This window comes from Helianthus annuus, chromosome 4 (genome assembly GCF_002127325.2).
Source record: "Helianthus annuus cultivar XRQ/B chromosome 4, HanXRQr2.0-SUNRISE, whole genome shotgun sequence".
NCBI classification, from domain to species: Eukaryota; Viridiplantae; Streptophyta; class Magnoliopsida; order Asterales; family Asteraceae; genus Helianthus; species Helianthus annuus.
In genome coordinates, this window is record NC_035436.2 from 70,695,701 (window position 1) to 70,706,651 (window position 10,951).

The 10,951-nt window shown below is 39.5% G+C and overlaps 1 non-coding gene across 1 annotated transcript; it reads left to right on the plus strand.

The window, feature by feature from the left end:
- Positions 1-10,149: 10,149 nt before the first annotated feature.
- On the plus strand, positions 10,150-10,256 carry LOC118491759. Its single transcript, XR_004892204.1, has one exon. It is a non-coding gene; the product is annotated as a small nucleolar RNA R71 (small nucleolar RNA).
- Positions 10,257-10,951: the final 695 nt, after the last annotated feature.

Consider the following 10,951-nt stretch of genomic DNA (forward strand, 5'->3'; position numbering starts at 1 on the left):
GCTGAAACATGAGGGTCATGACTAGACTGCTGGCCTGAAGTACCTTCCTCTAGACAGGGTGCAGGGGTGTCCTATAAGAAAACGATAGGTACATCAACATGACGAACGTCAGACTCCATTGGGTGAAAAGGAGCAACATCAACGGGTGCAGGTGTAGGTGGGGGAAAAATGGCTCAACAACAGGAGGATCAACAGGTGCAAGAAATGGATCTGGTATGGGGGGTGCAATGTCAGGTATGCCAAAAGGAATAGGGCCATGGTCAGGTAAAGGCTCAGGATCAGTGGGTGCAACATCAGGCTGATCAAAAGGAACAAAATCTAGCTCAAGATCAAGCTCAAAGTCGTGTGGAGGAGATGGTGCAGCTGACATGGCGGTATCGTCATCAGAATCAGGGGCATAGCGTCGTAATCCAACTGCCTGCAAGGCGGAAGAAGTCACAGACTCAAAGGAATCTGAGATTGAGTGTAAACTAGAGTCAGAGGAAATCTCAATAACATGGATCTCAAAAAGTGGAATAGCAACAACGTCCTCATCTAGCTCTTCATCACCATGGGCATCATCAGGAGAGCCATCAACAAACAAATCAATGTCAACATCAATCAAATCGTCAAAAGGAAAATCATCGAGAGGAATGGCCACTAAAGGAACGGGAGCGAGGATCGGTGCCACGACAAGCTCACCATCAGGATGCCCGATGATAAGATGATCGTGAACTGGAATAGGAACAACAAAGGGATCTTCGTCTGGCATGCCATCAGCAAGCGGTAAGTCATCTCCAAGGTCAAGCAACGCGAACGGCTGAAAGTCGTCGTCGTTGTCTGATAGCAAATCTGGGTCCCTCTCAGTATTGGATGTAAGGATCTCTGGCTTGCTCGCACCAGAGCCAATAGCCATGGGGTCATCGGTATCGGACAATCCACTCTCGGATGAGGACATAGTGTCTGTAACAGAACAATCATAACATATGTGTAGGATCGGGGAATCGATCAAACGAGACGTTCAGAAGAGCTCTCGATCAATACGAAAGGCGGAATCAGACGTATTGATGTTATATCAGCTTGATATGCACTTAGAATCACTTTAATTGTCGATTGTATTGATTTGATAGTGTTTAAAGATCTGGCGACACTTCAGCAGAGCTTCGCTACTGAAATCAGAATGTTACAAATGCAGATCCAAGACTCACTATTTATAGGAAATCCAGGTCGCACGAACTGGTCACCTCGTGCGAGGTGACTGGTTCAGGCCTGTTGTTTTTCTCGTACAACGTGTCCTAGTCTATCTATCTAGTTACATGACTCGACACAAGACGAAGTCAACAGACATATGCACTAACAAACTCCCCCTTGGATGTTGACGAGTCTTTAGTGTATTGAGTCTTCAGTCTTGATTGGTCTTCTCGCTCTTTCCAAAGTATCTTTCTTTGTACGCATCCTCATCAATCTCTATCTTCTTCTATCAAAATCTCAACTTGGCTCTATCCTCTCTCTAATTCTTTTGATCAGATCTCTTGATTCTTTAAGCTTATCAGCATCAGCAGCTTCTATCTCGAACGCTATTCCAATGACTGAATCTGGCTCTTATGTCTTCAGACTCCCCCTTTCGATAAACCGGGATCGCAGTCTGGAATTCACAATCTGCATCTTTCACAGGTTCAGGAACGTCTCCTGGCTCTACGTAGCAATAGGATCAGAAACCTGGCTCTAATCTGCATACGCTTATGTGGAAAATTCTCAGGAGTCGAAACCTAGCTCTTTGAAAGCTTTGTACCTGCACAAACTCTACCCAAAAGTAAATTTCTCAATCATTAAAATTTAACAAATTTAGAAACCTCTTGTAGATATCATTTAATTATCAACAATAGTTATATCAAGTTCAAATTAATGACCTTAATTAACTAACACTGATTTTACTGTTAGTTTCTCAAATTATCTCAAGCTTTAACTTCATTTTTATTTCAAACACACTCTCCCAATCCACTGTTTGTTCATCATGTTTAGCACTTGGAATTTTGAAAATCAGCTTTTAAACATCAGTTGTCGGAAATAAGATGAAATAAAATCTTTTTGATATTTCAAAATTTTATGCTAAAACACATTCTTTTTGTTTTTTTTTAAGATTTTTAGCGTGTTAAAATGCAATAAAGAAATATTTACAAACAATATTTTTGTGAGTTTGTGTAAGAGGATCATATCAGTTTTTGAGACAAATCACTAACACCGTGGATCTTGATTTAACTTTATGTTTTAAACAAATTCACTTCTAGTTATCAGTATTGTTGTCCACTTAAACTTCTACACAAGTTTCAATTGATTCGAGATACGAATTAGTGTTTTAAGGACTTAAACTTATTCGCGTGTCCCACCTCCGAATATACTCCCGTATCAAAATTCCCTAGATTCAGTCTTACAGGTGAGTATACCAATTTGATATCTGTATCTGGGTTAGTGCGAGACCTTGAGAGCTCAGGTATGAACTTCCGTTCAGTCAAAGAGATGAAGGCTCGACTTTAGGTGTGTTCCCTTTAGGGAATCTTTTCTTCAACTACAATTGATTCATATCTTTCGATATTTTTAAATTTTTATGCAGAGGGTAAGCTTTTAAAGTGCATAAAGTATTATACGAAGTCTAGGCCATTGCTTCCGCAATATCAGAAGACAAGGTATAATACCCCAGATATCAAACAGTATAAAGACCTAGTATCTCAGAATCAGACAATCTCTCAAACAAGATTTCGGGGGTTACCCATATATCCGAGAGATGTTCCCCACGAGATAAGTAAGTATTGGTATTTAGGTTTATATCTCAAATTCAATCTACTAGTCGTGCGAAGTCTATTGGCACATCATCAGTGAGACTCGTTAAAAAACATTTTGACTTTCCATTTCTTTAGCATGTTGTAATAGTCCACTGATGTACATCATTTCCTCTTTTTCACAACAAAACTCATTTTGATTTTTTAATGTTTTTGGCTTTTTAAATTTTATCATGTTTTTGTATTTTTCAAATTTTCAAAATTTCTAAATTTTTTACTCCCCCTAAAATCAAAAATATGTTTCAATTTTTGATTTTCTGGGAAAATTTGAAAATAAACGCAATAAACTGTACAAATAAAATGACAAACTGATGTGAATTGCTTCACTTCTCCATTCTCTTGACTTAAACAATCAGAACTCCCCCTGACAACACACTATTTTCCCATTATGATTTCAAAACACTTAAGTTTGTTTTAATCAAAATGGTTTTTCCGGAAAATTAGTTTTGTTGATTTCACACATCATGGGGTGTAATTCATCATTTTGTTCTTTCAACAGATTATGAATGTTAAATCAAGTTCAACTTAATGAACTTGATTAACCACTTGTAAAAACTATTACAAAATATTTTTCAAGAATAATGCAGATTCATGCTCCACGATTACCAACTTGGGAACTCCGGCAAGTCAGGATTTTCAGTTAAAGAGATTCCCCCAAGCCTGGCGGTCCTTGGGTGATTCCGAGTCATCATCATTCGGTTTCTTTCCTTTCTTATTCTTTTCATAGAATCCCTTTACCCCTTTGATCTTCCCGTCAACCATTTTTCCAAAAATATTTAGAACTTTAGGGTTAAAGGCTTTTTCAACATCACATTCTTTCTTTTCAGAAAAGAATTGATTTGATATCTCAACTTTACCAATTTTTTGCTTTAAGTTTCCATTTGACAATGGTGGAAAATTTGCATCATCCATTGTCGGAACGGAATTATCACTTTTTAGCTCAACTGGTGGCTCCTCTGACTTTGACGAGTCAGATTCATCGCCAGAAAGTGGCCCTGATTTTTAACAACCCACTTGTGATTGTTCAGATTCACCCTTCTTATGTAAAACCTTTTAGAACACTCACCAACTTCATATGTTGAATTTTTAAACATTATAAATTTTTCAGTTGGTGGTTCATTATCAATCAACTTTTCTTTCAAGTTTTCAGGGACTCCTTATTTTGTTTGGTTGCCTTTGGACAATTCCATGCAATGTGCCCAACTTGTTTACATTGATAACAGGTTCTCATTTCCTTCTTCGGAGCAAGATCATTCTTCATTCCCTCTTGCTTCTTAGCAAGAAAATCTTTGTTCATCTGCTTTCTGAACAAATTCTATTTTCCTTCTTCAGAAGATGTTCCTGAAACAAATTTAGTTTTTGGTTTATAAATTTTCTCATTTTAATAATTTTCTGGTGGAATAAAACCTAATCCTTTCTTTTTGAAATTACTGTTATGGTTTTGTTCTTTCGATAACCCGAACCAGAACTATAACCCTTTTTCTTGTTCAATCTTTGTTGAACTCTTGAAGTGTATTTTTTTAGATTTTTCAGTAAGATTTACATCTTTTATTTCAGAAATATTAATTTCTGTTATTTTGAAAACCTTGTTAATCATTTCAGTTTTAACACCTCTTATTGGAAATTCTTCATCAGAATATCATTTGTCGGAGTCATTCAAAGTATATGCTACTTTGAATGTTTCGTCATTCAAATTATTTTTTGATATCAGAAAATCATTATTGTAAACCCTTTTGACCGGTGTACTCGAACTTCTGTCTGATGAATTCGAATTTTCTGATTTAGACTCTGACTTTGACTCTTCATCTTTATCCAACACCTGATCGACCACTTTCTTAATTAACTAGGACTCATGATCAGTGTCAGATGCAGTGAATGTGATGTCAATATTATCTGGCAATCCATCTGAAGGTTCAGATTCCCACTTTAAATTGGTTGCCTTTTTTACTCTTTCTGAACTAGGATTTCGTGGAGAATATCCTTCTTTAAGCGGAGGTGGACACTTTGTATAATTGGTACTATGTTTCTTACCAGTATTCTTTACTTCAGATTTCTTCTCTTCAAAGGCTTCCATGCCTTCTATTGTAGGGTAAATCCTGTCAATCACGTAAGAAGCACATGAATAACTTTTCAATAACCTGTTTACCCTCTCAGTTTCTATCCTCTGAGTTTCCAATTTTTGTTCAAGTTCAGCACATTTCTCAATGTATTGATTGATGATTTTCTGCTTCGTCATGAACGCTCTGATGCGTGTTAGCGTGTATATATTTTTAGATATATATTTAAGCCCTTTTTACACTTTTAGCCAAGTTTTAAATTTATAAAACATGATATTTACTAACACTAAACACACATATGGGCAAGTGCACCCATCGTGGATGTAGTATAGTGTTGGTAAGATACTGAGGTCGTCCAAGGACACAAGAGCTTTTAGTACGGGTTTATCCTCAACGTCTAACCAAATCAAAAAGTTAGAAAAGGTTTTTAAACTAAGAAAATAAAAACTAACTAAATGCTTAAAAATAAAATAAAAATAAAAACAGATAGACAAGATGAATCACTATGATCCGACTCGTGTATTAGTATAACCTTTGATTATTTTCGCACTTTTGCACTTGTTTAAGAGATTATCTTAGTTATTGTAGTAGGCCCCTCTTTTGAAGGCGACGTTACCCTCAACCCAGTAGTTTGAGTCAGCAAGGATACAATCCTAAAGGGTCGGATTATTGAAAGATAATGAATTAAGTTATTAATGCAAATTATGGTAGGCCCCGCTTTTGGCGGTGACGTGACCCTCGGCTAAGTAGTCTGAGTCAGCAGGGATACAGTCCTAAATAGCCGGGTTATAGTATTAATAGTAGTTAACTTATGAGGGGGTCAAAGAGTTTGGATCCCCGCCATCCAATACCTATGGGCATTGAAGGAGATCCTACTAAAATTGACCCAGGTCCCTTGCAGGACCTCTAAACGCTGAACAAGGGCAAGACCCTTACCAAACCGTTCCCTTAACCCCCGACCAGGTAGCCAACATACCTCCATATGGACCGTGGAGATATGAATGGTGAAAATCTTTTATTTTATATAGACAGTAAAATAATGCCAAGACACCACGGACAAACGATAAGGAAAGATCCCCTTCAACATAAGTAACTAGTTATTAAAGTCATTAATACAAAACCAAATAAAAAGTGCAAAAGATTAAAAATAAAAAGTATTATACTAAACACTTTTCTTCACCAAGTGATGTAAGAGACTTAGGCAAACATGGCCTTGATTGTCAAGAACTCTTACGATCAATCTTGGATCCCGAGACGACTCACACACTCTATGATGGACAATGGATGATGGTGGTGGATGATGGTGTTGTGATGGTGGTGGGTGGTGGATGAAGTGTGAGAGAGGTGGTGTGCCAAGCGATGAGTTGAAATGAAGCCAAGCACTCCTATTTATAGGCTGAACAGAAGGCTGGGCACGGCCCCGTGTCCGCTGGACACACCCCCGTGCCCGTCTGACACTATCTCTCTTCATTAATTGTAATTCGCAATTACAATTAATGCGCCTGTTGTACTTTCGCCACGCCCCCGTGCTCACTGGACACGGCCCCGTGGTAGGCAATAGAAGCTTCTATAGGTTTGTCTTTTCTGCTGCTTCTTGGGCACGGCCCCGTGCTGGCTGAGCACGGGGCGTGTTCAGTCTTCTGACTTCTCTATTCTTGCTTGGGAGGATGCCGTGAGGGGTCGGGCAATCCACTTTTATTCCTTTTCTTGTATTTATGTTAGATTTAGCTGTCTTTTTGCTTCTTTTGTGAATTTGAGCTCATTTCATCCTGAAAATACAAAAGGAAGACAAAAACACTCTTTTTCCAACATTAGTACTTAAAAAGGGTTAGTTTTATGCCTCATTTGATGTAATTTATATGTTGCATTTTACACACATCAAATACCCCCACACTTGAACTTTTGCTTGTCCTCAAGCAAAACTCTTTAATATGTGGCTTACACTCCCAAATGGAATGGGTAGAAGAGAAGGTTTTTGGCTTGTCATAGAGTGTCGGGAATCCAAGATCTTTTTGGGTTTTATTTTTATTTATTTACAATCCTATTTGTTATGATTTATTTAGAACGTTTCATAAGAGAAATTACTTATTTGGGCATAGCATGCCTTTTTAAAATTTCATTTATATACAAGTTCACATACCTCACGGGGAATCACTCAACACTCGGCCGAAGGTGTATTTTTAGTGAATCACTCGAGAGCGGCATGGAACTTATTCCTACCATAAGCTTGCCAAGCAATCAATCCTCCTCCTTTTTAACTTTATACCTTTGTAAATATCAAGAGGGCTTTTTGGGTGAAGGGTTAGGCTTGGGCTAAGGGTGGGTGGTTGGGTTAGTGGTTAGTAAAAGGGCGAAAAGGCGTAAAAAGCGTCGGTTTTTGTAAAACACTTTATTTTATTGACTTTTTATTTCGAAGTATTTCTCCAAACAAGCTTTTTGTTTTGATAGCTTTGTTTGTTTATTTCTAACTTCATCATCATTTTTTTTTGTCACACGAAAACCGAGCTTGTTACTAAAATAAAGGGTGAAAATAAAAAGGGTTTTTGGTGGGTAGAAAGTGTTTTTAGGGAAAAGAAATGAAAGGTTTAGGCTCAAAGGGGGTTAACTAGGGGGATTTTGGGTAGGTGGTAAAAAAATGAAAAATAATGGTGTAGAAAAAAAATTGGGTTAGTCCTAATGCCTCCATCATTTACTTACTTGGGTTTAAGTTGGTAAGGACCGGGAATGAATCGTCGTGGCAAGTTCTAGAGTCGTAAGAACCAAGCGGCTATTCACACAAGAAACGAAAAATAAGCATTTAGTCAAAAGATGTAAATTTTGTATGCTCAATAAAGGCTCAAAACTCACTTTTGTGGGAATGGGTTTTTATGTGATCAAGTATATATAATCAAATTTTAGCTAAGCTTGTCATGCCGTTTCATAATTTTCTTATGTTGGTTTTTGTTATCACGATGCTCTCAGTTGTAAATTTGTAAAAATATAACCTTATTAATCTTAGGATTCCAACTTAAACTTTAGATAAATAAAAAAAAATTGAAAATTTTTGAAAAATTTGGGGTGTTTAGCGGTTCCAATTGAGTTTTGTGTAAGGCTTGTTAATAGGACTTGCAAAATTTCAAGGTTTTAGCTTCCCCCCCACACTTAAATTACACATTGTCCTCAATGTGTCCCAAAAATAAATTTTTAGGTTGATTGGATGTGTAATACGGTGTTAAAAAGCAAAGATTTATGTTACTGGCAGTCTGGACACGGCCTCGTGGGGACCGGACACGGCCCCGTGTTCAGGTGCCAGTAACAAAAATTAAAGAAATGAGACAGAAGCCTGGACACGGGGGCGTGTCTGGTGAACACGGCCCGTGTCCAGTTACCTGAACTGGGCATTTTCTGCAGGGAGTTCAGCACGGGGCCGTGTTGGTTGGACACGGCCCGTGTTAAGCCTTCTATAATGGAGAAATTTATGTCGGGTTGCCTTGTTCTTGTGCATGGGGCCATTTTTCTCGTTTCCCTTTTCATCATTTACCACCATGAGTGTGTTTTATTCCTGCAAAATAAAACTAAAAGATTAAACTAAACTAAGGATAGTTCCGCGGAATGCCTCCATGGTGCGCCACGTTTATAAGGGTCCTTGGCTAGACCCAATGTGAGGTTATATGTTTTCTGAGTGGGATGTTTGGCATCCCATGTTACACCGTCGGAGAGTCGCATCCAAACTTGAATAAATAACCTTCATGTAGTTGACCGGGTCGTCGTCTTCTATTCTCTTCCCAACTCCGAATTTTACTTCATCATCCCCGTACCTCAAGGTGAGCGTTCCATCATTCATATCTACCACTGCTTGTGCGGTGGCAAGAAATGGTCTCCCTAGTATGAGGGGGACCTCGGTGTCTTCCTCCATATCGAGTATGACAAAGTCGACCGGATAGACGAATTTGCTTACCTTTACCAGGACATTTTCGATGACACCTTGCGGGAATTTGACGGATCGATCCGCAAGTTGTATGCTCATTTTTGTAGGACTCGTTGTTCCTAGGCCGAGTCTTTTAAACATTGATGAGGGCATGATGTTAATGCTAGCCCCAAGATCGGCTAGTGCATTACGAACGGGGGAATCCCCGATTGAGCAGGGAATCGTGAAGCTTCCGGGATCGATTTTCTTTTGGGGAAGTTTGTTGAGTACGAGAGCAGAGCATTCTTCGCCTAAGTTAACTAATTGCAAAGTTTCAATTTTCTTTTTATGAGTGAGGAAGTCCCTCATGAACTTAGAGTATTTGGGCATTTGGGTTAGGACATCAATAAAAGGAATATTGACATGCAATTGTTTTAACAGACTTTCGAATTTTGCGAATTGCTCATTGGTCTTTTGACGAATTAACCTACCGGGGTACGGAACTCGAGGAGCCTTGGCAGGCTCTGATGACGGAGGGGAGTTCTTTTCCTGTAGAGGCGGGGGTATAATTTCTTCTGTTGGCGGTGGCGCCTCCGCAGGCCCCACGGTGCGGTTTCGTAACGTGATGAGATGAACTTGCGCTTTTGGGTTTGTTTCGGTATTGCTTGGTAATGCACCTTGTGGTCTCTCGGAAAGATTTTGAGCTAGTTGATTTAATTGTTTTTCTATGTTTTGAATACTAGCTTATTGATTTCTAAAATTTGACTCTAATTGTAGAAACCTTTCCGAGTTTTTCTTTTCAGTGTCGGAGATGAGGCGAGATACAGTATCTTCAAGCCTTTCTCGTCCACCTTGTTGAGTGAAATTTTGTGACTCGTTTCTTGGTTGTTGAAAGTTTGTTCGTTGGGTTTGTTGGTTACTACTATTGCCGGGCTCTCTCCAACCAAGGTTTGGGTGGCTTCGCCATCCTTGGTTGTAGGTGCCCGTTGGAGGACCCGACGGCCTAGGTCTGCTATCAATGTAGCTAACCGACTCTTGTTGATCTTCCGTTTCTTTCATACAACTCCAATTTTCATGTGGCCCACCACACCCTTCACAAGCCATAACCGAGACTGTTTTTATCATTTCAAATTTTTTTATTTTTGAAGAAAGGGCCTCGATTTGGGCTTGCAAAGAAGTGCTTTCATCAACCTTATGGGCGCCCGGGGCAATAGATTTATTGCCTCGGGGAGTGTGCCACTGAAAATTGGTTTGAGCAATTTCCTCAATTTGGTTATATATTTCATGCGGGCGGCGATTACCTAAAAGTCCCCCGGAGCTAGAGTCAAGTGTCTGCCTTGTGTGTGGCAACAATCCATTATAGAAAGTGGATACTTGTTGCCATATCGCAAGGCCATGATGAGGACACTTGCGTAATAGTTCCTTGAACCTTTCCCAAGTTTCATATAAGGATTCCCCGTCCTCTTGTGAATATGTATTAATTTAAGTCATTAATTTAGCCGTTTTAGTGGGAGGGAAATACTTATATAGAAATTTTTGGGCTAGTTCATCCCAGGTGTTTACCGATCCAGCTGGGAGGGCGTTGAGCCAAGCTTTTGCTCGGTCTTTTAGTGAAAAAGGGAACATTCGGAGGCGGATGGCGTCATTTGATGCTCCATTGATCCGAAAGGTATCACATATTTCTAAGAAATTAGTAATATGTAGATGGGGATCCTCGTCCGCAAGCCCATGGAAGGTTGCGGAGTTTTGGAGCATTTGTATCAAATGCGGCCGAAGTTCGAAGTTATTGGCTTCAACATTCGGTGCACTGATAGCGGCGCCTAGGTTACCTATGGTGGGTCGTAGATAATCCATGAGGGTACGTTGGTCCGCCATGGGTGGATTCCCCGAAACTTTCTCTTGGGTTTTAGCTTTTAGTCTTTTTCTGGGAAAGCGTTCGGGTTCTTCTAGAGGTTCTTTTATGTCCTTATTAGAACTGGAGCTCATACACTACGTAGGATGGCGTCTGGTTCCAAGTCCTGCAATAAAAACAGAAAAGAATGCTGGTCAGAAGGTTCACCACGGCCCCGTGCTCAACGAACACGGCCCGTGGTCGGAGTTACAGTGATTATTTTCCAGATCCCAGTTACTGGAAAGTTGGACACGACCCCGTGTTGCACCGACACGGCCCCGTGTTCAGCCTTCTGTAACTT